This window comes from Nycticebus coucang, chromosome Y, assembly GCF_027406575.1.
Source record: "Nycticebus coucang isolate mNycCou1 chromosome Y, mNycCou1.pri, whole genome shotgun sequence".
NCBI classification, from domain to species: domain Eukaryota; kingdom Metazoa; phylum Chordata; class Mammalia; order Primates; family Lorisidae; genus Nycticebus; species Nycticebus coucang.
This window is the reverse complement of record NC_069805.1, coordinates 33,669,531-33,694,531: the sequence shown is the minus strand read 5'-3', so window position 1 is coordinate 33,694,531 and position 25,001 is coordinate 33,669,531. Positions and strand designations below refer to the sequence as shown.

The window sequence follows — 25,001 nt, the reverse complement described above, 5'->3', positions numbered from 1 at the left end:
AATTTCTCTTTCACTGTCATTGAATCAAATTACTTCCTGTACCTTAGATGTTTGAGATATATTTTTGAGAATAAAAATTCTCACTTTCCTATACAGTGAACAGCACTGTAATTTTAAAGGGAGCAATTTCTTTTCTTACAGTTTCATAGTTCTCTTTATAGATATCTTTCACGTCCTTTGTTAGGTAAATTCCCAAATATTTCATCTTCTTTGGCACTACTGTGAATGGGATAGAGTCCTTAACTGCTTTTTCAACTTGACTGTTGTTGGTGTCAAATGGTCTATGAAGTGAGTGTATGATGCCCCATGATCATATCAATGTATACAGTTATGATTTAATAAAAAAATAAATAAATAAAAAATAAAGGGAGCAAGAACAAAGATAAAATGCTCAGATAAATATTAAATAGGCAATTAATTTTAATATTAATTATTTAATATAAATAAAAAGCTTTTTTAAAACTTTATCAGAATGCCTTCTCTACAGTGGTGATGATATAGTGTCAAAAACAGTAATCCTAACCAGAAAAAGTTAATTCTGTCATGGATGTAGACATAAAAAATTATCACAGAGTAAAGTAAATTTTACTTTAGAGATCGAGTGTGTAATTGGTAATGGGAAATTCAAAGAAGAAATTCCTAATTTGATCTGAACAGGTTAGAGAAAACTTCCCAGAAAGGGTGACACCTGGGCCTCTGAACTAGGAGTATGAGTTTGACTGGAATACAATATATTGGAGGTTAGAAATGCCAAGTAGAATTTCATTGTCATTTCCAAGATTAGGTGGTATAAAAATGCATAGTTTGTTTATAAGTATAAGCGACTCCACTCAATTTGATTATCACCTCTTTTGTGTAGCCTTTCCTGCTCAGCTCAGCCACAATACATGTTTCCTCTGAGGACCCATTGTCAAATGTTTCATGTCCTACAGTTAGATTTCTGCCTCATGATTGTCTAGGAAATGTGTCTTTTGAAGATATAGATTAAGGTAACTGAGTTAGAACTTGTAAATTTATAAAGCAGTCATTTATTTTGATTTGCAAAAAACAATGGAAAAAAAAGAATCTTTTAAGGCTGGTGACTGCTCATATTCTTAATGCAAAGTAAGAATATAATACCATGTGATATTCTTAATGTACACAATGAATAAACTACAATTTTTATTATTGTGAAAAGTCACATAAAACGTTTTACATATTTTTTTCTAAATCTTCTCATATGTTGTAATTTTCTTTTTTTAATATTAATTTATTTATTTTTATTAAACCATAGCTGTGTACATTAGTATGATTGTGGGGCACCATACACTTCATTCATAGATCGTTTGACACATTTTCATCACATTAGTTAACATAGCTTTTGTAGCATTTTCTTAGTTATTTTGCTAAGACCTTTACATTTCACATTTACTAGGATTCACATATACCCTTGTAAGATGCACCACAGGTGTAATCCTATTGATCCCCCTCCTTCCCCCTCCCTCCCCCCTCCCTCCCCCCTCCCTCCCCTCCCTTTCCCCTTTCTCCCTATTCTTAGGTTGTAACTGGGTTGTAGCTTTCATGTGAAGGTCCTACATTAGTTTCAAAATAAGGGCAAGTACATTGTGTACTTTTTCTTCCATTCTTGAGACACTTTACTAAGAAGAATATGTTCCAGCTCCATCCATATAAACATGAAAGAGGTAAAGTCTCCATCTTTCTTTAAGGCTGCATAATATTCCATGCTGTACATATACCACAATTTATTAATCCATTCGTGGATCGATGGGCGCTTGGGCTTTTTCCATGACTTAGCAATTATGAATAGGGCTGCAATAAATATTCTGATACAAATATCTTTGTTATGGTGTGATTTTTGGTCTTCTGGGTACATGCCCAATAGGGGGATTACAGGATTGAATGGCAGATCTATTTTTAGATCTCTAAATGTTCTCCATATCTCTTTCCAAAAGGAATGTATTAATTTGCATTCCCACCAGCAGTGCAAAAGTGTTCCCTTTTCTCCACATCCACGCCAACATCTCTGGTCTTGAGATTTTGTGATATAGGCTAGTCTCACCGGAGTTAGATGATATCTCAAAGTAGTTTTGATTTGCATTTCTCTGATGATTAAAGATGATGAGCATTTTTTCATATGTCTGAAGGCCATGCGCCTGTCTTCTTCAGAGAAGTTTCTCTTCAAGTCCCTTGCCCAGCCTGCGATGGGATCCCTTGTTCTTTTCTTGCTAATGCATTTGAGTTCTCTGTGGATTCTGGTTATGAAACCTTTGTCGGAGACATAACCTGCAAATATCTTCTCCCATTCTGAGGGCTGTTTGCTTGCTTTACTTACTGTGTTCTTGGCTGTGCAGAAGCTTTTTAGTTTGATCAAGTCCCAATAGTGTATTTTTGAAGCAGCTTCAATTGCCCGGGGGGTCCTTCTCATAAAAAACTCACCCAACCCAATTTCTTCAAGGATTTTCCCTACACTCTCTTCTAGTATTTTTATAGTTTCATGTCTTAGGTTTAAATCTTTAATCCAGTGAGAGTCTATCTTGGTTAATGATGAGAGCTGTGGGTCCAGTTTCAGTCTTCTACAGGTTGCCAGCCAGTTCACCCAGCACCATTTGTTAAATAGGGAATCTTTTCCCCACTGAATGTTTTTAATTGGCTTGTCAAAGATTAAATAACGGTAAGTAGCTGGATTCATCTCTTGGTTCTCTATTCTGTTCCAAACATCTACTTCTCTGTTTTTGTGCCAATACCATTCTGTTTTGATCACTATTGATTTGTACTATAGTCTGAGGTCTGGTAGTGTAATTCCTCCTGCTTTGTTTTTATTTCTGAGTAATGTCTTGGCTATTCAAGGTTTTTTCTGATTCCATATAAAACGAATTATTGTTTTTTCAAGATCTTTAAAGTATGACAGTGGAGCTTTAATAGGGATTGCATTGAAATTATATATTGCTTAGCCGGGCATTGTGGCAGGCGCCTGTCGTCCCAGATACTCGGGAGGCTGAGGCAAGATAATCACTTAAGCCCAGGAGTTGGAGGTTGCTGTGAGCTGTGTGAGGCCATGGCACTATACTGAGGGCCATAAAGTGAGACCCTGTCTCTACAAAAAAAAAAAGAAAAAGAAATTATATATTGCTTTAGGTAGTATAGACATTTTAACAATATTGATTCTTCCCAGCCATGAGCATGGTATGTTTTTCCATTTGTTAACATTTTCAGCTATTTCTTTCCTTAGAGTTTCATAGTTCTCTTTATAGAGATCTGTCACGTCCTTTGTTAGATAAATTCCCAAATATTTCATCTTCTTTGGCACTACTGTGAATGGGATAGAGTCCTTAACTGTTTTTTCAACTTGACTGTTGTTGGTATATATAAAGGCTACCGATTTATGAGTGTTGATTTTGTAACCTGAGACGCTGCTGTATTCCTTGATCACTTCTAAAAGTTTTGAAGTAGAGTCCCTAGTGTTTTCCAGGTATACTATCATATCATCCGCAAAGAGCGAATGTTTGATCTCTTCTGACCCTTTATGGATACCCTTGATCGCCTTTTCTTCCCTAATTGCGGTGGCTAAAACTTCCATTACAATGTTAAAAAGCAATGGAGACAATGGGCAGCCTTGTCTGGTTCCTGATCTGAGTGGAAATGATTCCAATTTAACTCCGTTCAATATGATATTGGCTGTGGGTTTGCTGTAGATGGCCTCTATCGGTTTAAGAAATGTCCCTTCTATACCAATTTTTTTAAGTGTTCTGATCATGAAGGGATGCTGGATATTATCAAAAGCGTTTTCTGCATTGATTGAGAGAATCATATGGTCTTTGTTTTTTAATTTGTCTATGTGCTGGATTACATTTATATATTTACGTATGTTGAACCAGCCTTGAGATTCTGGGATAAAACCGACATTCCGGGGAGGAGACAACATGGCTGATTGAAGCCAGCTTTCCACAGAGGCTCCTGTCCAGAAGGAGACTTAAAGGACAAAAATTCAGCAAGTAACCTGGTGGATTTGAGCTGCACTAAGAGAGAAGGTTGTAGAACGCACGTCAACCCCGCTGAGGTGAGCTGCGACCACAAGGATACAAACAAAAGGTACAAAATCCATCACCAAGTGGACGGGAGTCCCCTCCCCCATGAGAACGGCTCAGAATGCCCCATAAACAACCGGGCAGAGTTCAAAAGTCCTCCCACTACACTCTATGGGAGAGACCCTCTAAAAACTGGACCTATCTCCCCTACTAGGGTGCCATGGCATCCTCCTGCCAGGCATAAAACTGTATAAACTGTATATAGTCTCTACCTGGAATTCTGAGCTCCCAGCGCTCCCCTTCGCTCACACTGGGGTCTGGAGGCCAGTCCCAGTCGGTAGGCGGAGAGGGGACTGCACTGGAGTGGCAGTTCCCTGAAGCACAGTGCAACAGCCGTCTTTTGGTGACAGTACGGCCAAGCATAAAACTGTATAAAGCTCTGTGTGTTCTCTGCCCACAACTCCAGGCTCCCAGCGCTCCCCTGCACTCCCCTCTGCTCTCGCTCCAAGGTCTGGAGGCCTGTCCCCCAGGGGTCCAGACTCTTGGGTGATTGCTTGAGGGGTGTAGACAGTGCTGGGCTGCAGCCTGTCTGTGCAGACTCTGGGGTACAGGAGCAGAGAGAGGACCGTTGGAGGGGAGCTATACCAGAGCAGCCGTTGCCTGAGCCATAAATCAGCAGCCCTCTTTTGCTAGCAATACGGCTCACTACCGAATATTCTGAAGCCACACCACCTGTCTCCCTGGGCAACCAGAGACTCTGAGTTTGCCTGAGGCAACTCCAACTTGCAAACCAGGGAAACTCCCAGGGCGGGGCTGACCCAGAGGTCCGCTTTACTAAACCTAAGACGCACCTGGCCCTCAGGGGATCGTCAGCCTATAGACAGTACAAGAGCAAAGACAAGCTGATTTGGAGCTCAATTCAGCTTCTCTTCTGCAAGGGAACCGCAGACTTGTTCTGTTCTGTTTTGTCAGTAACATTAATCAGGGGCGAGACTGGACCTGAGTGAAAACCCCTCAACCTTCATCAAGTGCCCGAGGTTTTGTTTTTTTTTTTTTAATTAACAAAAGGATAAGGGAGAAATAGCTTAAAGATATTTACCTTCAAAATGGGTGTCTTTTCATTATTGGATTATTTTGCATTGATAATGCCATTTATTTTACTCTAATTGCTGGTGAAAGATAATCTTCATTCAGGATCCAGTGCGTTCATCATATACTACTAGATTATTTTGAAATAACTAGAGCTCCAGAGCATGTTTAAAACATTGTGAATAGGGCGGCGCCTGTGGCTCAGTGAGTGGGGCGCCGGCCCCATATGCCGAGGGTGGCGGGTTCAAACCCAGCCCCGGCCAAACTGCAACAAAAAAATAGCCGGGCGTTGTGGCGGGCGCCTGTAGTCCCAGCTGCTCGGGAGGCTGAGGCAAGAGATTCACGTAAGCCCAAGAGTGAGAGGTTGCTGTGAGCCGTGTGACGCCACGGCACTCTACCCGAGGGCGGTACAGTGAGACTCTGTCTCTACAAAAAAAAAAAAAAAAAAAAAAAAAAATTGTGAATATAGTTTTATTGCTTTAGTTTATCTAGCCTGCTTAGTACATTCTTTTCATTATAGAAATGTTTTGTACAATAATTTTTTTTAATTTTTAATTAAAATCATAACTGTATACATTTATGGGGAACAATGTGTGATGATTTGATATGCAATGTAGAAGGCTTAAATCAGACTGATTAACCAAGGAGAAGGGAGGGGAGGGCAGGGAGTAGGATGGGCGGAGGGAGAGTGATTGGTGGGATTACACCTGCGGTGCATCTTACAAGGGTACATGTGAAACTTACTTAAATGTAGAATATAAATGTCTGAACACAATAACTAATGCCAGGAAGGCTATGTTAACCAGTGTGATGAAAATATGTCAAATAGTATATAAAACCAGTATATGGTGCCCCATGATTGCATTAATGTACACAGCTATGGTTTAATTAAAAAAAAGAAAGAAAAAAAGAAAGAAAACCCCTTTGACCCCCCCAAAAAAAATCACCATTACTTCACTCACTTATTTTTTGTGTTAAGAAGTTTTAAATTTTGTACAGTAAATTTTTATTAGAAATTATACTTCTGAAATTTTGTAGTTATAAAATTTTATATGCATGTTAAATTCTAATGAAGTCAATTTTTCTATGATTATAAGGGATGATCCATTATTACAGAATTTTGAAAGCTTAAAAAGAAACCCGTATTTGTAAGCTTGCCAGCAAAATCTAAAATTATAGTTTTTTAGTCATTTATCAAATTTTACATATGCTGGTATACATTTTGATGTGCAAAAAAAGATCATGTAAGTGTGTTATATTTATTTAATTATACTCCTGTTGTAGATTATTTTACTTTTTTCACTATGATTACTCAGCAACAAGCATATTTCTTCTTATAAACTCACTCCCCATACCCACCATATTTTTAACTATTTACTTGGAAATGATTCTTTGAGGTAAATTTTGATGGGTGTTGCTATATGGGAAGATATAATTGCAACATTGAAGAAGAGGCTGTCAGTTATTATTACCTATTAATCATGATCCTATGTATTGATACAGCTGTGAGGACATTTGATTTATTATATTTTTTTCTATTTATCCATTTATCTTGCCTATCTCATTGTTCTTATCAAGCACAATTTCTGAAATGTAGCAGATTCTCAATTACTTTAATAGTGTCACAGAAGTCAACCAATCTTTACAGTTTTTGTCTGATAAGTGAAAAATGGCTATTTGTGATTATAGAACAAATTGGCTATTGTTAAATATCCCTTAAACTTAATAATTGTTCATTTGAATAAAATTCATGAGTCAATTTAATTTTTAAAAGTACTTTAAAGTCTATGTATCTGGGGTCATAGTAAGGAGGTAGAGACGAAACTGTTCCTACCATAGGCAATTTCCATTACATTTCTTCAAATAAATTGTCACATTCCATTTTTATTAAAATAAATAGCTTTATATGTAGTGTTGCTTATGAGTTGAATTCTATTCCCTTAAAAGAAATATTGAAGTTCCAATTTTTGGTACTTCATGATGTGAACTTATTTGGAAATAGAGTCATTACACATAGATAACTCCTTCAGAGTGGGTTAGACTAAAGTGATGTGCTTACAAGAGGTGAGATCAAGGTAAGCATGCAGGTTCTGGGCACCATGTCACAACAAGGGCAGAGACTGAAATGCTGCAGTTAACAGTCAGGCGATGCCTACCGTACCTTGCAAAACCCAGAAGCTAGAAAGGGAAAACATTGGAGATTTCAAAGGGAGCATGGTGCTATTGACGCCTCTATTGTAGACGTCTAGCCTCCAAAACTGTGAAACAATAAATTTCTGTTGTTTTAAGACACCAGTCTGCAATAATTTGTTATGGTACCCCTAGGAAAATAAATTAACAAAGACTACAAAATCTTGCAGATTGTAAGTACTGGCAAGATGTTATAGGGAATATTGATGTGTAGCAGATGAATAATGTGAGAAGCTAAAAACGTGCTTTATTCTCCTTCCCGACTCTCTCTCCACATCCCTTTAAGGATTAATGAACAATAATTCAAATTCTTACCTGTCATGTTACAAAGCACCTAGCACAGATATGAAAGTAATGTGAGCCAAAGGACTCACCAGCAACAGTAAGATTCTTTACTTTGATTTTATATTTTTGAAATGATTTTTTTTAATTCAAGTTATCATCGGATAACAATTTAAACATCTTGCATTTACATTTAGATGGCGTGGTTGATGTTAGGCACGATGATTGGCCTTGGAAGCATTTACTCCCGCGGGAGCGTGTATAACAACAAGCTGACACAGATCATTTAGCCTGGTGACGGTATTTGTAAAAGCAGCATCTTATGTGTGATGCTTTTTGCCATGCATACGTCTGATGCAGTTGAGGAGCGCGTGAACATGACTCATGAGCTGGCCAAGTCGCTTGTGTTTACAGAGTAGTGAAGCGTGACAATCCACGTGCTATCTTAGCCTTTTTCTGTTATCTTTAATGACAGCATCACGCAGCTTGTCTAGGTTCAACCGTTCCCCTGAAGAAGGGCTGAGTGGTCATGATGCCTTTCCAAGTTTCCACCAACCAATTCTTTGGTAACGTGAGTTTACTTTTATTAATCTAAAGGTTTCTCCATTTGTTTAATTCTCCCAAACTGTGTCCAACTTTCTGAATTCAGCAAAATTGATGGAATGCTGTCCTGTACATAGTACAACACACTTTGTAAGATATCCTTAAAAGCTTCTTCACCACTTAAGGAAAATCAATACTGCTTGATGTGGTTTTGTGGTTTTCAGTCTTTTAAACAATAAATTTAACTTGATCCATTGCTATCAGTAGTTTAGAGTTGTGGTTCAGCCATCTAACTTGGTCCATCACCTGTCATAAATTCACCCACATCGACAAGGTGAATGTGTTTTAAATTTATATAGTTCTTTTACAAATAAATAATAGATATCCAAAACAATGTTCCATTTTATGTAGCCATGATATTACAAGGTGGAAAGCTAGTGTATTTATTAATAAAGCCTGCATTATAAGAGTTTTCAGAAGACACATGAAGGGGTTTGGGATCACCAGATAAGGAGGTCTTGGTGCCAGAAATGCAGAGGCTTGCCACAAAGTCTATGTCCAGAGACTGAGGAACTCTGGGGGGAGCCTTCCCAAGCTAGCTAAACTTGGGTTGTATTTATTACCATAAGTAGGAAAAAATAGTTATAAGGTACTTATCAGACATCAGCATTAAAAAGGGGGAACATGGAAAATGTAGAAAAGAATGTCTCCAATTTGTTTTTGCAAAATCTCAGACCTTAAGCAAGACCATGCCTCTATCCTCAAGAAAACTTGGAATCTAGAGCGTCTTTACCATAACCGATAGGCCTGCTATTGCCACACCTCGCATGTACATTCTCCCTTGGAGGCCAGTGTTCTGATCTGCATGCACACAACTCACATGCCATTCTCATGCTTCTCCAGGTCTCTCAAGCAGGAAGCGAGTCTCATGCTAAAAGTCAGGGCTCAGTTTCCCCTACAGAAACATAACCAATAGGATGTGTATATATGGAGATAAAGATTTACTTGTAAAGAATTTGTTCACCCTGTAGCCCAAGTTCCAATCCCGATTGAAGAGCAGTCAGGTGCAGAACCCGTGAGAGCCTATGCTGCAGAGGCAGCCCAGATGCAGTCTGTGGAGGCTTCTCCTTTACTCTGGGATGCTCATTCTCTTTCTTCTACTCCGACTTTCAACTGACTGGATGAAGCCCGCCCACATGATGGAGGACACTCTTCTTTATTCAAAGTCCACTGATTTAGATATTAGTCCTTTACAAAAGCAACCTCACCTAAACACCCCTAATAAAGTGTTGCCAAATATCTGAGGACTCTGTGGTTCAGCCAACTTTACACAGAAAGTTAACCATGGCTGAGACCATCTATGGGGAATCAAAATTAACACACATAGTTAATTGTGGCTTGGGCCTGGTCACTAGTGAAATGTTTACAATGTAGACTCTCATGAAAGGGAAATCACCTTGCGTCTCTGATGCTCCAGACATTTGTAGACATACACTCTGTGACTCAGGCTAGGAAAGTCAACTGGCAAGAAACCAACAGGCTGTCTGATTATGCAAAAAATAAAACATTTATTCAAAGTGATAAAAAATTAAAGACCATTGCTATAATTCACAAATAACCCCTTAATATTTTGTATGAGAAAGAATAAGGCTTCTGAGTAGAATGAGCTGGATATACTCCTTCGTTGAGTGAAAGGTTTATTTTTAGGAAACTATGGCACAAAAATACAGTCTCATCTAATGTTCTCAACGCTGTAAAAGATTGAAGTAAAGAACTGATATCTCAGTAGCATTGCTGGGGATAAAGACATTGAAATCCACTAAAATAATTTCTCACACAGGGATTTCTGAAAGGTGGACTGGCGGAGCCCAGAGACGACACCTGCAGTGGAGATGTTTGGGTGAGGTTTATTGAAAAGGACTTCCACTGGCTGCCTGGGCAGGGCAAAGATGGCATCTGTCCCTGGGGGCAGTCAGAGACCTCTTTTATATGGGGCACAAGGGGTGGGAAAATTCCACAGCTTGCTCTGATGGCTTTGGTGGGTTAAGGTCCTTTAGTGCGAACTTTGAGGTGAGGCTAGGTAGGTCCTTATGTTCTATGTCTTAGGAGAAGAGGAGGAGGAAGAGAGGGAGGGGTTTGTGTGGGCCACATTAGGCCAGCAACATATTCTTTAAAAGGAAAAATTCTGTCTAGACTTCTCATGATTAAGAAACTATAAGTTTACTGAAAACATCACTGCTTTGGGCTCTTTTTAGCTGAGACTTACATGAAGGCAATAACAATATTCTTTCCAAGTTGATCACTAAGTCTCCGTGAGAGCCCAGGGTCCAGTTCTCAGTGCGGAATGGATAGATAGGCAGAGGTAGGCAGAATGGCAGTGGAACTTGCCTGGAGAACATTTGTTCATCAACTACAGGATGCAGCAGGATTGAACTCATTAATGATTGCATCTTACCTTTGGGTATGTTACTCAAACACTCAAATCTAAAGCATGGACACATATAATAAAGTACTAAAATTTTAATTATGTATTAATATAATGGAATACTTTATAACTACTAACATGCAACAAAATATATGTACATATTTATATATGACATGAAACCATCTCCAAGACATATTGGTTACCTGAGTAAAAATGGAGAAGTGAATATCAATCTGATCCCACCTATATTCAAAAAGTCAAAGACTACTAAAGTCTGGGGAAATTCAAGTTATACATTAAAGCTAGTTTATGTACTTTGACTCTCAGTTTTTAGCTAACTATATTATATTTGGAGCTTGGAAGAAAAGTAGTATATGGACAAACCTAAAAATTATAAAGACAGAAATGATAATAATTTAAAATGTATGTTTTGGCTTGAGGAATTACAATTATAAAATCCTAAAGAAGACATGATTCAAAATCATTTTGATACAAATTTTATGAGATATAATCTTGCAGAAACAAATATATAAACAATTAGTGCTACATGATTTAGGTTTTGAAAGGCAGATTTCAAAATATTTAGCACATCAAGATACCATTAATTAATTAATTAATCTGCTGGACAGTTTTATTTTATCAAAATAAGAAGTAAATACACTTTACTTAAACAGTTCATGAACACTTGATAGATTTATGAATAAACAGATATAAAAGTTTAATTTCTAAAACTTTTGTAGGTATTTCTAAATTTAAAACATCTACTTTTAATAGGTTGAACTTTCATTTAGAAATTTAATATGAATTATGTTAAAATTTTTAGACATAGAGAACATTAAATAACACTTACTATTTACTCAAGTTTACACAGTCATTTCTATCAATTCCCAGATATGCACAATATGCCCTTAATCTTCATTATTGAACTCATGGAATAGAACATAGAATCTGTATTTTTAAGCTTTTGTGTTTCTTATGATGTGTATAACTGAGTATCTTGCCTAGCTGCTTTAACTGCCAATCAACTAATCTTTAAAAATAAGAAAAATATCTTTCGTGTGTATCTCTGGATTTTGTACTTTAAATAATGAAAGTGAAAGGGTTTGAGATAATTGTGAAGAGTTACAGCAATAAAAACCTTTCTTCTTAGTAAGAACTGAAAATTAAAAAAGTTTGTGGACTCTAATATGCATTATATACTATAATGCGTTATATGCATTATGAACTACACATATACACACACAGAGAAAGAGAGAGAGAGACAGAGAAACATTTCTTAACTGCCGTTCTGTGCCAAGCTTTAGATCTATCAACTCATTTAATCCTCCCAAGAATCTCATTTTGTAAATATAATTATTCTTTCAGATTATAGATTAGAAAACTAACCTGAAACAGGATGCAGAATAAACAAATGCCTAGTCTATTACTTTGAAGAAACAGTGACACCAAGATTCAATTACACTTATTTCACAAAAGTCCGTGAAGGAGGACTTCTCAGTAGCACCCTTTTAAATATATAACTTGGAAATACTCTAAAGACATTTTGGGAGTTTATTTCTTTAACCAATTCTTAAATTATATGAGAACTACTGTTGTTTAAGAAGATGTAATTTTTAAATATGTTTACTGAAAACCCACTAGGAAGACACGATGGAAGATATGAGATAAATGGTTTATAATTTCCACTTACAAAAGTTCCTGCTTTACAACTTCTAATCATTACTTTCACTAAAGGCAGTTGTTACCATCTCAAAATCCTTAGAGTAAGCTTTATACTTGCTTATATTATTATTTTGTTATTGTTTTGGAGGTTTTATTAGAAAAGTACTTATCTAATCTTTTTAAGCAATATTCTTAATTTAATTTTACCATGTATTTGTTATATAGTATCTTACTTATCAGAAAGTCCCAGGTAAAAATAATTATGATTCTCTTTTAATTATTTAAAACACTTTCTCTAAAACATAATACATGGGAGCATTAATAAATACGTTATTTTGAAAAAGTAATACTACTTGAGTCATAAACATAAATATAAGAAAAATTAACACAAATATGAGGATATCTTTTTGTCTTCACTCTTTTAAGTTAGGTACAAGAATGAATATCAACTTGTATTTCTTCATGTGCCCCAGTTTTGATGCATTAAAAAAAGAAACTGAAGAAAAAATGGAAAGGACATAAGCAATGGTTGTTTCATTTATAAGGTTGATTGAGATCCCTCAGGATATTGATCAATATTAGGCAATCTGTATTTTAATCCAGGACTACAAAGCATCATCAAATCCAGAATATTTTGTCCCTATGTATATTTGTTTTCTTTATACAAATATGGTTTTCTGTTTAATAAATTATTTTCAGATTTGTGTATTCACTTAATCTGATCATCTATATAGCTATTGTAGAAATTTCAAGGTGTCACTTTGCTTGTTGTTATGAGAAATAACATAACAGTGTTACTGAGCAAGGGAAGGAGGACACAGCACATAACACTGTGCTCAGTGTCTGCCTCGCTGTACTGGTGCGTTACTGTAGTTACTGTGTTACAGCACTTTATTCTCTGTACTCTCCAATTTTTCTTAACTTACCATTTTCTTAATTCCCTTTTTGACACACCTCTCTTTCTACCTTCATATTAATGTATATCCTATGAGTCTATTTGGTTTGACTACTGCTTCACATAGTCTATATAATATTGATAATCCCTACAAGTACAGATTTAAAGAATCTAATATTTATTTTATTGCTTAAATATAAATCAAAGTTATCTTCTCCTTATAAGTATACTATTTTAAATCTTAATCTTTATCCATAAATGCCACTGTTTGGTTTATGCTAATCAGAGAAGGACAGATCAATGTATTCAAATAAATCTTACAACATGGTGACATACTTTGAGAAAAACTCTTCATTAACAAGACCACAATAATTAAACAATATGTTTTCAACTTAGATATTTAATATTACCATATTGAAGAAATTTTATTCATTTTATTGTTAGGCCTTATACAGTAATACAGAATCGCATTGATGAATGTATTCTCACATTTTGGTAAACATGTATATTTTTACTGATCCATAAATTTAAGAATGAAAATAAAGCAGAAGAATATAGATCGAAAATAACTACAAAACAGTAGGAAAGTTTGTTAGTAATCAGCTCACTTATCCTCTATACAAATGTCCATAACTACTGTGATGGCAATAGTCAAGAATGACTTGTCTGAGGAAGAATGACAGTGTTTTCCATTCATCCCCTAAACTTGGAAAGCAAATTAAGTCAAATATTCACAGGTGCCAACTTCAAAGCAAATTTTCCATGGTAACTGTACCTCAAAAGCCCATGCTTGCAGATTTTTGCCAATTAGCAACTCCAAAGGGTGCTATTAGTTCCCTCAAAAACATAAGGGACGTGGTTTTCATCTGTGGTTGCTATTCCTTTTTTTTTCTTTTTTTATTTATTTATTTTTTTATTAAATCATAACTGTATACATTGATATGATCATGGGGCATCACACACTCGCTTCATAAACCATTTGACACATTTTTTCCTTTTTTTATAGCATGCTGTGACAAAAGATGGAATACACAGCAGAATAGCATTTAGTTCTTGTTCATAATCGAATAAGTTCATATAAAGAACAACACATATTATGTAGGAGTATTTTTCTGTAAAGAATAATTGCCCCTGTTAAATCATTAGCCCCAACGCAGAAGATTCTGCTCTACCAACATCCAAAACCTAAATCACAGTTAGCTTCTAGTTTATGCACTTACAGCGTCTATCATCTAGGCTGTGAGCTAAGAATAACTGACACATTCATAAAGGAATTCTTTACTACAATGACCATGGCAACTTGGGATAGTATAAAAATTATTCTTCACAATTAAACATTGAATGTATATTTAGATTGCAATTACATGAATATTCAATTTACATTTTTAAATTTCTTTTACTTTCTGAGAAATCTCTGAGACACTCTCTCCTACCAATGTTGTCCTATATTGTTTAGAAAGCCAGCTGGAATTATAAAAGTATTATTATCTTAATGTCTTAGCTGAAGATTTTATGAAGCTACATCAAACAATAAAAATCAATTTGTTCTTCTATGATTAGAAAAAAAATAGTCCAATCCAGTCAAATTAGAAAAAAGTGACACTGATACAGGGATAGCAATTGTTCATTTCTGAATATACTTTGAGTGGTTTGGACAAGTTTAGCTCAACAGCAACTAAGTATAGAGAATATTATTGTTATTAGAATGATGGCTCATATGATGCAGTTCTAAAACTGAGGAGTAAATAATTCTCATGCAATACTACCTACTGTAGTGATTTCTCCAAAATCACTCCAGGAGAAAAAAAATCCCCAAATAAGACTGTTTAAAATCTCTTTCAAAAAGTGGACCACTAATCCTTAATAAAAAGTATTTCTCTGCTTCAAAAAATAACAATTCTGCTAAACTGCTTCAAAAAATAACATTAACACTAATTATGAGGGAGCTCTCAACATGAGATTGCAACCCAATAAAATGTCACACATAAAAAACTTGGGTAAGCCTGTGAGTTTTCAAGTTCCACTTTAATTAATAAAAAAGAAGAATTTTAATCACATACAAGATCAATGAAATTCAGGAGTGGCTTTAAAAAAAATGTTGCCACTTTTAAAATTTAGAATTAATTCTGTTACCAGGATAGCATTTATATTGCTCCAGTCAGGGTTATCCATGTGCCCATCACCAAAATAGTGTTCACTGTACCCAAACAGCTAGGTTTTTACCACTCCTCTCCTTAATTTCCGATCATGTTTACATCTCTTTGTGTCCATAATGTCCATCAATTAGTTCTCAACTATGACAGAGTTCATGTGATGTTTATTATCTTAGCATTTTGTACTATAATGGATGCATATAAATATGGAGTACTGATCATTTCTATTTTCTAAGTATTATATACTTCCAAGTATGTAATCATATAAATTGCTCTTAAAATTTTTCTTAGATTACTGCTCCATTACATGTGTAACAGAGGTCTGTCAAGAAAAAATAAAAGATACCAAAAGATAAGAGAAAAATCTGTAAAAAATAAAATTTCTTATTTTTTTTATTAAATCATAACTGTATACATTGATATGATCATGGGGCATCATACACTCACTTCATAGACCATTTGACACATTTTTATCACAGTGGTTAACATAGCCTTTCCGGCATTATCTGTTACTGTGCCAAAACCTTTACATTCTACATTTACCAAGTTTCGCAAATACCCCTGTAAGATGCACCACAGGTGTGATCCCACCGATCCCCCTCCCTGTACTCACCCCCCCTTTCCCACTTCCCCCTATTGTTAAGTTGTAACTGGGTTATAGCTTTCATGTGAGAGCCCCAAATTAGTTTCATAGTAGGGCTGAGTACATTGGGTACTTTTTCTTCCATTCTTGAGATACTTTACTAAGAAGAATATGTTGTTGGCGTGGATGCGGAGAAAAGGAAACACTTCTGCACTGCTGGTGGGAATGCAAATTAATACATTCCTTTTGGAAAGATATATGGAGAACACTCAGAGATCTTAAAATAGATCTGCCATTCAATCCTGTAATTCCTCTGCTGGGCATATACCCAGAAGACCAAAAATCACAACATAACAAAGATATTTGTACCAGAATGTTTATTGCAGCCCAATTCATAATAGCTAAGTCATGGAAAAAGCCCAAGTGCCCATCGATCAACGAATGGATTAATAAATTGTGGTATATGTATACCATGGAATACTATGCAGCCTTAAAGAAAGATGGAGACTTTACCTCTTTCATGTTTACATGGATGGAGCTGGAACATATTCTTCTTAGTAAAAAATAAAATTTCTAAGAAATATTACATGTCAAAAGTAAAACTGAATAATGGTTGTTGAAGCTGTAAAATACAAAATATGCTATTTTGTTTTTTTAAAAATAGTTTATTTAATTAATTTTGATCATTTAAAATTTTTCTTTGCTTTATCTAACAATTTTCAAGGGAAAGAACATAGTTTTTATTATATTGACAAGTAAAAAGTGTATATGTTTGAGGCAAAAAAATGATACTGAAATATATACACACACACACACATACACATATTGCGGAATGGTTAAATCAATATATCTAACACACATACTACCACATACACCTATTTTTTGACAGCATTTAAAATCTAGTCTATTAGCCATTATACATTATATTGTTCTTAACTGTAGCTCCCGTTATGTACACTAGATCTCTTCAACTTGTTCCTCTGATATAACTAAAATTTTATGTCCTTTGACCAACGTCTCATCAATCTTGAAAGAGCACGGTTTTAAGAAGAGTGCCTCCCTACAAAGATGATAAAATTTTGTATGGATTACAAAATGTATAGCAACGTACCCCTAGGAGATCCATGTCTACTTGACTTTAAAAAGAAAAAGAAATATATTTTTATAGCCGGGCGTTGTGGCGGGCGCCTGTAGTCCCAGCTACTCGGGAGGCTGAGGCGTGAGAATCGCTTAAGCCCAGGAGTTGGAGGTTGCTGTGAGCTGTGTGAGGCCACGGCACTCTACCGAGGGCCATAAAGTGAGACACTGTCTCTACAAAAAAAAAAAAAAGAAAAGAAGAAATATATTTTCAGTGATGGGCCTTATTCGTGCCAAATATTTGGATTGTTTGGTACATTGATCTCCACCAATCATAAAAATATTCAGATCAAATCTCATATCTTATTAGATTTACTTCTGTTATGTTATTTCTAGTGGCATTTCCTGCTAAAAAGAGATTTTTTTACAAAAAGGAAACAGTAAATTTTGGAAGAAATACGTTTTGTCCGGTTAAAATAAAGGGAATAAAAATTTAAAAACCTCATTTGAAAACTTATTGGAAATATTAGCTAACCAAAAACATTATTTTATTTTCAAAAAGTCCTGGTTTTTTAATGAAAGTTTCCTTTACTCTTATGTCATTTAACTTAGCCTTTCAAATACGGTAAATTTATTTGTCTTCGTCTTCCTCAGTCTCCAGTCACCATACAATGAATATTTAGAACTCACTTATTTATTTAATTTCCCCCATATGTCCTTCCTACTTTAAAATGTTTAAAAATATTTTATTTTGCAAATATAATCTTAAGAACCTCTGGCTGAAAAATAATGTAGAAAACCTCCAAGGGGAAAACCCCACCGACACTTCTGCGGCTGTTTTATTTTCCCTTTTCTGGTTATGACTAAATGTTTTCCTTGATACTGTGTAGTAGTAATAATTTTTTTTTTCCTTGTTATTAATGACAATGGTGATAAAATTGAATTTGATGATAATTGGCCATTTTATTTACTTTACAGACAATTGTGTATACCCGGAGTCTGCTAAAGACTACGCCAGATGCTTGAGACACGGCTCGGGACTTGACAGATGTGATCATGCTCCTTGTGGAATTATCAAGGCAAAGAACAAGATTTAAACACGTAATTGCAAGTATTAAAAAGGAAGTGCAGAACATCGTAAGAGCATTTAGAGATAGAAGTTAAACAAACCTGCTGGGTCAGGGAAGGTCTCTCTTAGGCAAAGATGTTTCAGTTAAACCTAGAAGGAAAAAGAGAATTTAGCATAAAGTACAAGGAAAGGGAATATTGGCAGAAAGAAAAGCAGTTGACCTTTAGGTGGCCGAGAAGAGATCTTGTTGCCAGTCGATTCCTCAAAACAAGGATAGATGTACGGTTATTTCCGGGGCACTGAGTAATGAAGGAATTAATGGGGTAAGAGTAGAAGTAGATTGCCAATCACATGGGAACTTACAAGTCAGGAAAAGTTTTCAGAATTAATCCTAAGCCTAATGGTAATAAAAGAAATAATAGGAAAAATCACTTCAGTGTCCATTTTACTACCGTGTCCAGAATGACCAGGTAAGTGTGAGTGGAAGGCACCAATTCAAACAGACAATCCATTTAGGTGAATATTAGCATCAATTAGGTGGTGGTGTCTCAGTAAGGAACCACCATACTTTTGACTAAATACGTGACATTATGGAAGGAGATAAAGTGATAAATGTGAGAGAGGTTTATGTGATGGTTAATTTTAAGTGTCAAATTGACTGGGAGATATTTCTGAGTTTTTTTGGAGGTGTTTCCATAAAAAACAAACAAATAAACAAACAAAAAACCTAGCCTTTGCGTCAGTAGACTGAAGACCTATCATTTCCATTATGAGAAGGTATCATCCACTCCATGAGCCAGGATAGAGCAAAAAGGCAGAAGAAACAATCTGTTCTCTCCAATCTTACGATGAAATATATACCTTCTCATGCCTTTTGACATTGAAGCTCCTGTTTCTTGGACCTCCAGACTGTGGGACATAAACCAGTGGGGCCCCTCTACTAGTCCCTGAGCCTTCAAACTCAGATGGAATAAAGCCAGCTGATTCCCTGGTTCTCCAGCTCGCAAAGAGCTGATGGTGGGACTTCTCAGCCCCCATGATCTTGGCAACCAATTCTCATAATAAATATACATATACAAACATACATGTATATGTCTGTATAAATAAATATATACATGTGTACATACGTATATGCATTTATTAATCTGATTGATTTGGTTTCTCTGGAGAATTTTAAAACAGTCTGTGAATTAGATACAATAGAATTGAATATTAATTAAATTAGGAGGTAAAAATGAGAGGACAAGCCAATTGTATGATCCTAGTTACCTATCAATTAAAAGTAGGTGGTTCTGCTATTTACTATGATAAACATTTGCAGAGATCAGGGAATGAAGGAAAAAAAGAAATTTTTGTTTGCACCCACTGAATTTAAGTTTCTTATGAGTCATCCCAATGGAAATATAAATCACAATCAAAACATAAATTTGGAATTTTTGTGTGACTTATGAGCTGGGTGTGAGTTGAGCTGGAAGTACATTTTGCTAATAAAGCGAATGGAAGATATTATTTTGTGAAGAAAGTTTCTTTTTTGTTGTTATTGTTGCAGTTTGGCCTGGGCCCGGTTTGAACCTGCTACACTTGGTATATGGGGCCGGCGCCCTACTCACTGAGAGTGAAGAAAGTTTCTACAGAAGATGCATAAAATCGTGTTAATAAGCCAACAAAACTGTTCTTACTGAAACTAGTCCCTCTGATTAAGTAACAGAGAATATGTTGTAGATCATTTCTCAGTCAAGTTAGCAAAAGCCATAATGAAATACGATGAGGCATAAATAATGAAAATGGAATAAAGATATTGCCAATAACTGTAAGGGAACTTGGAATATGCATGTATTTTGGCCTTTGTTTGCTTTGTTGTAACAAGTGGAAACCTATAATGCCTGGTACAACATTCATAAACCTTGGACACGGTATGTCAATGAAAGAAGCTGCACGCACCAAGAAACTCATATGCATGATTCCATTCACATGAAATGTCCAGAGGAGGGAACTCTAGAGTGACCAAGATAGCTTGGTTATTATGCGCGGCTGGGGCAAAGGTACTGAATGGGAGTGATGCAACTGGGTAAAGACATTTTCTGGGATGAGGAAAATATTGTAAATTTAGCTTGTGGTGATGGTGGTGCAATTCTGAATGTACTAAACAATTGATTTAGGCCCTTTAAATGAGTAATTTTTATGGCATATGCATAGTATCACAATATAAATGTCTTAAAATGTGAATAAATTAGAAAAGGAGGAACAGAAAAGGGAAGATGAGGCAGGAGTTTAGGACAGACCAGTAGAGTAGGCTCTGATCTATTTTGTACATTGAGCAAGTTTATTTACTTTCCTCTGATACTCTTTTGAAAAAATTAAGACAATAGTATATATTTCGTAGTGCCCCCCGCAAGAATTGAGAGCACTTTCTACTGCTTTTAATGTACAGTAACTGATAAACATTTTTATTGGAATCACAGATCAACCTCTCAAAACATTGACTCTCAAGTCTTCTTTCTTATTTCCTCATGTGAACCCCAGGAATAATATCTGACTAATTGAACTGTTAGCAGGTTAATTAAATTCAATCTCAAATTCATTTTGAAGTGGGCAAAATATGAGTCCACTACCACACCCATTCAGGGAATCATACTCAAATTTATTAAAAGTTTAGGAGATGCAGGTATCTGTGTTAAATACTTCACAAGGGATCATCACCCAGGTTTATAGGCAGAATACTGTTAGCTACCATGAAAGATGCATGCTTCTGGAGAAACAAAGATTAAACAAAAAAAAACACTAACTTTTTATTTTTTATTTTTATTTATTTATTTATTTTTTATTAAATCATAACTGTATACATTTTTAGTCACATGAATAATCATATGTGGGCGGATGTAAGGAGTCAAAAACACTAGAGGAAAACATTTTCTTTTACCCAGAAAAATCATTCATAAATTACAACTAACTTACCACTAAAAATGATTTAGGAATATGTGTTGAAAGTAGCCCAGGATTTAAAGACAAAATTCTGAATTCATGTTCTCCTTTTATCTCTTGGTGAAGTTATTCTTTGAGCTTTAGTTAGCTCATTTCTAAACTGAATCTGATAATAAGAATATTGACCATATTAAATGATGGTTATGAAACTTTAATGAAATTATGTATATGACTACTCTGCATCTGACAAGTCACTGTCTATGATAGTTGTATTATAGTAGTTCTTTTGTACTAACATGGTAGTGACAGATATAGTTTACATAAGTCTTGAAATAGAAATGTAAAATAAACTCCAAACCTATACAACTCTAAAGATAATGAAATAAAAGCTAATATTAGATTTAGTTATTAGTTTAGTTTAGTTTAGTCCCTGGTAACCACATTAAAAAACAACAACAACAACATTTCATTCTCAATAATAGCACTCAATACAGGAAAGTATTTTCAGACACTAGACTCGGTGTTTTTTGTGGGTTTTTAAACTGGAGGTAATAATAATGCAACATAAAAAACTATGTCTTCAACTATAGTTTTTCAAAAGATGCCAAAGTCTAATGAATTAATAAAAATACATGTCTAAACATGAAAATGCAGCTTCATGAAACCATTTCTCTGGGACTAAACTACTGAGATTTAAGAATGTACTCTTCTGGTGATGAAACTTAACTTTGTTTTACTGAGCTCCTCTGGTGCATGAGAATTGGGGTCAGGAGCTGCATGCATTATCTCTAATCTTCACGATAGCTTGCAAGTAGATTTATTATTCCCTTTACTAAAGTTAGTAGATGCAATGAAAAAATCACATCCTTTTCATTGAACCAATCTCTAACTTGATACACGGATTAGCTTTACATGAGTGACCATGATGATCCTTAGCCTGTTTTTAAATATCTTTGATTTTAATCAGCCTTGGGAGAAAAGTTACAGAAAAGAAAATGTGATGTTCAGCATCCTGGTGAGAATCCAAGGCTTAGATACTCTCCTCTAATTGAAAAGAAATTCTACAGCTTCTTTTTATCTTCAGTCTTACTTAACTTTTTCATAGCCTGAGAAGACCCTATACTTGGTCTGATGTTCTGCTATTGTTGTCTTAACATTCTCAATTTTTGAACAAAAGGTCTCTCATTTCCATTTTTCTCTTGGATTTGCTGATGCTAAACTCTAAAATATTAAAAACTACTGTACAGTTCTACATATGGAGCAAATCAAGATATCAACTGAGAGTTAGCAGTATTGAAAGTTTCCTTTTTAACTCAGTTGATATTAGAGAAAATGAAGAGTTCGAAACAGAAAGTACCCATAGAGAGAAAGTTAAACCACAGACCTAAACATCAAACCATGCATAGTGTCCTGTCAGGCTATAAGCCTAGGCAGGAAGACCCACTGTCTTTCGTAGACCGTGTTTCCTAAAAGCAGACTGTGAGACTGGGAATCAGATTCAAATGATTTAATAGGAGAGTTGGTCCTTGGGGAAAGGTGTTTGAGGGAAACAATGTGGTCTCATTTGAATTCTACATTCTAACTGATCTCATGCGGAAAGACTTGCATCACAAATAACGTATTTTCAGAGTTGCTCACATTTTGGAGAAAGAAAGCCAGACTTCTAGCCACATGTACCTGATTATGAGTATTATTCAGAAAAGGGAGTAACACTCACATCAGCTGAGGATAGGGTGGACAAGTTGGTAAATGGGATCTGGGGCAACATCTTTCACTCGAGTCCCTCCCTCTAATTCCACGGTACTCACAAGTCTGCTCTATCAGCGTGTCTCCAGCAGAATAAAGCACGGTGCAGCAAGAAATGTCATACCATCTTCTAGTGGGACTAGTCTAGGTCAGAGTTTTTCAGCCTTTTTTGTCTCACATCACGCTTAAACCTGTTGTTTTAACCTGTAGTTAAATAACCACAGCAAACTTACACACACAAGCAAAGAATAAAAAAAAAAAAAAGAAAGAATATACTTATTGTGCTTTGAACTTCTTTTGAAAATAATTTAATTAATGATCTTCAATCATTTTTTGGCACACCTAAGATCCTCCAGGTGCTCACCCCAATTCATTTTATTGTAGAGTAGTTTTAAAAATTGTGTCTCCCAATTCTTCCTCTTCTTTCCTAGCAATTCTCTCTGGAATTCAAATGATTTAAACTCTTCAGTAAATTAACAAGTTTGCATTTGACTTTTTGTTTGATTATAAAACACCTGAATCTAAAGATAGATTGGTGTTATCTATCATGCTTTATCAAAGTGAGACTCATCGCAGTCTGCTGGTATTTCTGAAATCACATATTGCTTCTGAGAATCCATCTCCTCTCTGCACATTAGCTTTATTATAGGATTACAGCCCTTGTTTTAAGGTAAATTGCCTCTAATTCAAGCGTGGGCTTTTAAGCAGCCATTGTGGCAGTTGTGTGCTGTAAAAGGATTCATTGAAATTTCAGAAGGACATATAAATATGGAGTAGATATGAGTATCAATCCATCAGAGTGTGAAGAATGTAGCTCTTGTTACCTTCCAAAGATGAAATGTGGTTTCTATTTGCAGCTCCAGTTCCGTTGAATGGCCATAATAATTTTAGTCAATTCAAGATAACTTCTGTCAAAGAAGCCTTCTCTTCCTCAACCAACTCTCCTGACAAGGAGGGGAGAAGACAAGTGACTTTTGCTTAATTTGTGTCTACATGATCAACTAATGAGAAATCCTTGCTTATAGAAAATCTCAACAACCAGTTTCAAGTAAATCATGTTCCAGGCACCTCTTCTCAAAGACAAAACTTCATGCAGACAACAACTACATTATACGTCTCCAGCTCCACTTTTCTCCAAACTCCATTTTAGCACATATGCCCACACCACATTGTTTTGACCTGCACTTGTCTGATTACAAACAAGATATGCATCTTCCAACTTCCCTTCCAATTTCTGACTGTAAACATTTAGCCCCTCCTCTCTTCCTTCTCCACTAACCTGTCTTGGCCATTTCCCAAAGCCCTGAGCTTGCACAACCCAAGAGACAGAAATCCATGCACACTTAATTTTCCAGGGGGCAATAATCGAGAAATTATTATTAAAGAAGTAATATCTGTAATTAAGCAAGTGTCGGTGTATAAATGACACAGTCTCTCACCTTTCAGAAGGGCAATTCTGAGGTGCATTCTACACGATTTCTCAGGGCTTTTCTAGCTCTCAGTGCCAAAGTCATAACCAAATCAGTAATGCAGCCTTTATTATTTTTTCTACTTACCCTCTCTCACTCTTTCCACTAACTCGCCCCTGCTTCTTAGAATCTCTTCCCAAAGAAGATGCTTATAGTCAAGTCTTTGTCTCAGGCTTTACTTTAGGGAAACCCAGATAAAGACAGTTTCTACCAGGAATGGCTCTAGAAAACAGACCCCTCAGAAGGGGATACTCTTACCGGAAAACTCATTTGATGTTACGAGGACCCTGCTGCTGAGGGCAAGGCAGGGAAGAAGTGAAATAATATGTGGGATGCCAACATGTGGTTAAACTGTCTTGAGCCCTCCAGCCAGGGTGAGGTTAAAGTAGCCTTTACTCTTCTAAAGAAGGCTATGCTTTGCTAGAGTTCATGCTGAAGTGCCAACAGTGTCAAATGCATTGCAAAATAAGATGGCATCTCCTATTATTGGCTCCAAAGATAACTTAGATCAGTGGCACAGTTCAAGCAGAAAATTGTGGTCTCTGATTTTATTTAAAAAAAAAAAAGAACTAATAATAATAATGCAGTAGAACCTCCATAGTTGACCACCTCCTTAAACTGACCTAATTTCATAGATTGGACGTGCACCACATGCACGTATCAGTACACAAGTCCTAGTTCCTTATGTTGACGGGTTTCTTACAGTCCCTCGGGTGGTCAACTTACAGAGGTTCTACTGTATTTTCTTTACTAAAAGGATGCCAGAATGTGGCCCACATTCTGTACATTTTTCCAGTAGGGAAAACATAATCATCAAAGGATCTTAAAGATGTAGAATAAATAGAGAACAGTACAGCAGAGAATGTTATTT

General features: G+C 35.8%; 1 long non-coding RNA gene across 1 annotated transcript in view; it reads left to right on the top strand.

The window, feature by feature from the left end:
- Positions 1 to 18,492, top strand: part of LOC128579134 (uncharacterized) — a 34,128-nt gene extending 15,636 nt beyond the window's left edge. The window contains exons 2-3 of the long non-coding RNA XR_008378056.1: positions 3,876 to 4,089; positions 17,903 to 18,492. This is a non-coding gene — a long non-coding RNA (uncharacterized LOC128579134). The remainder of the gene's footprint in view (positions 1 to 3,875; positions 4,090 to 17,902) is intronic.
- The last annotated feature ends 6,509 nt before the right edge of the window (positions 18,493 to 25,001 follow it).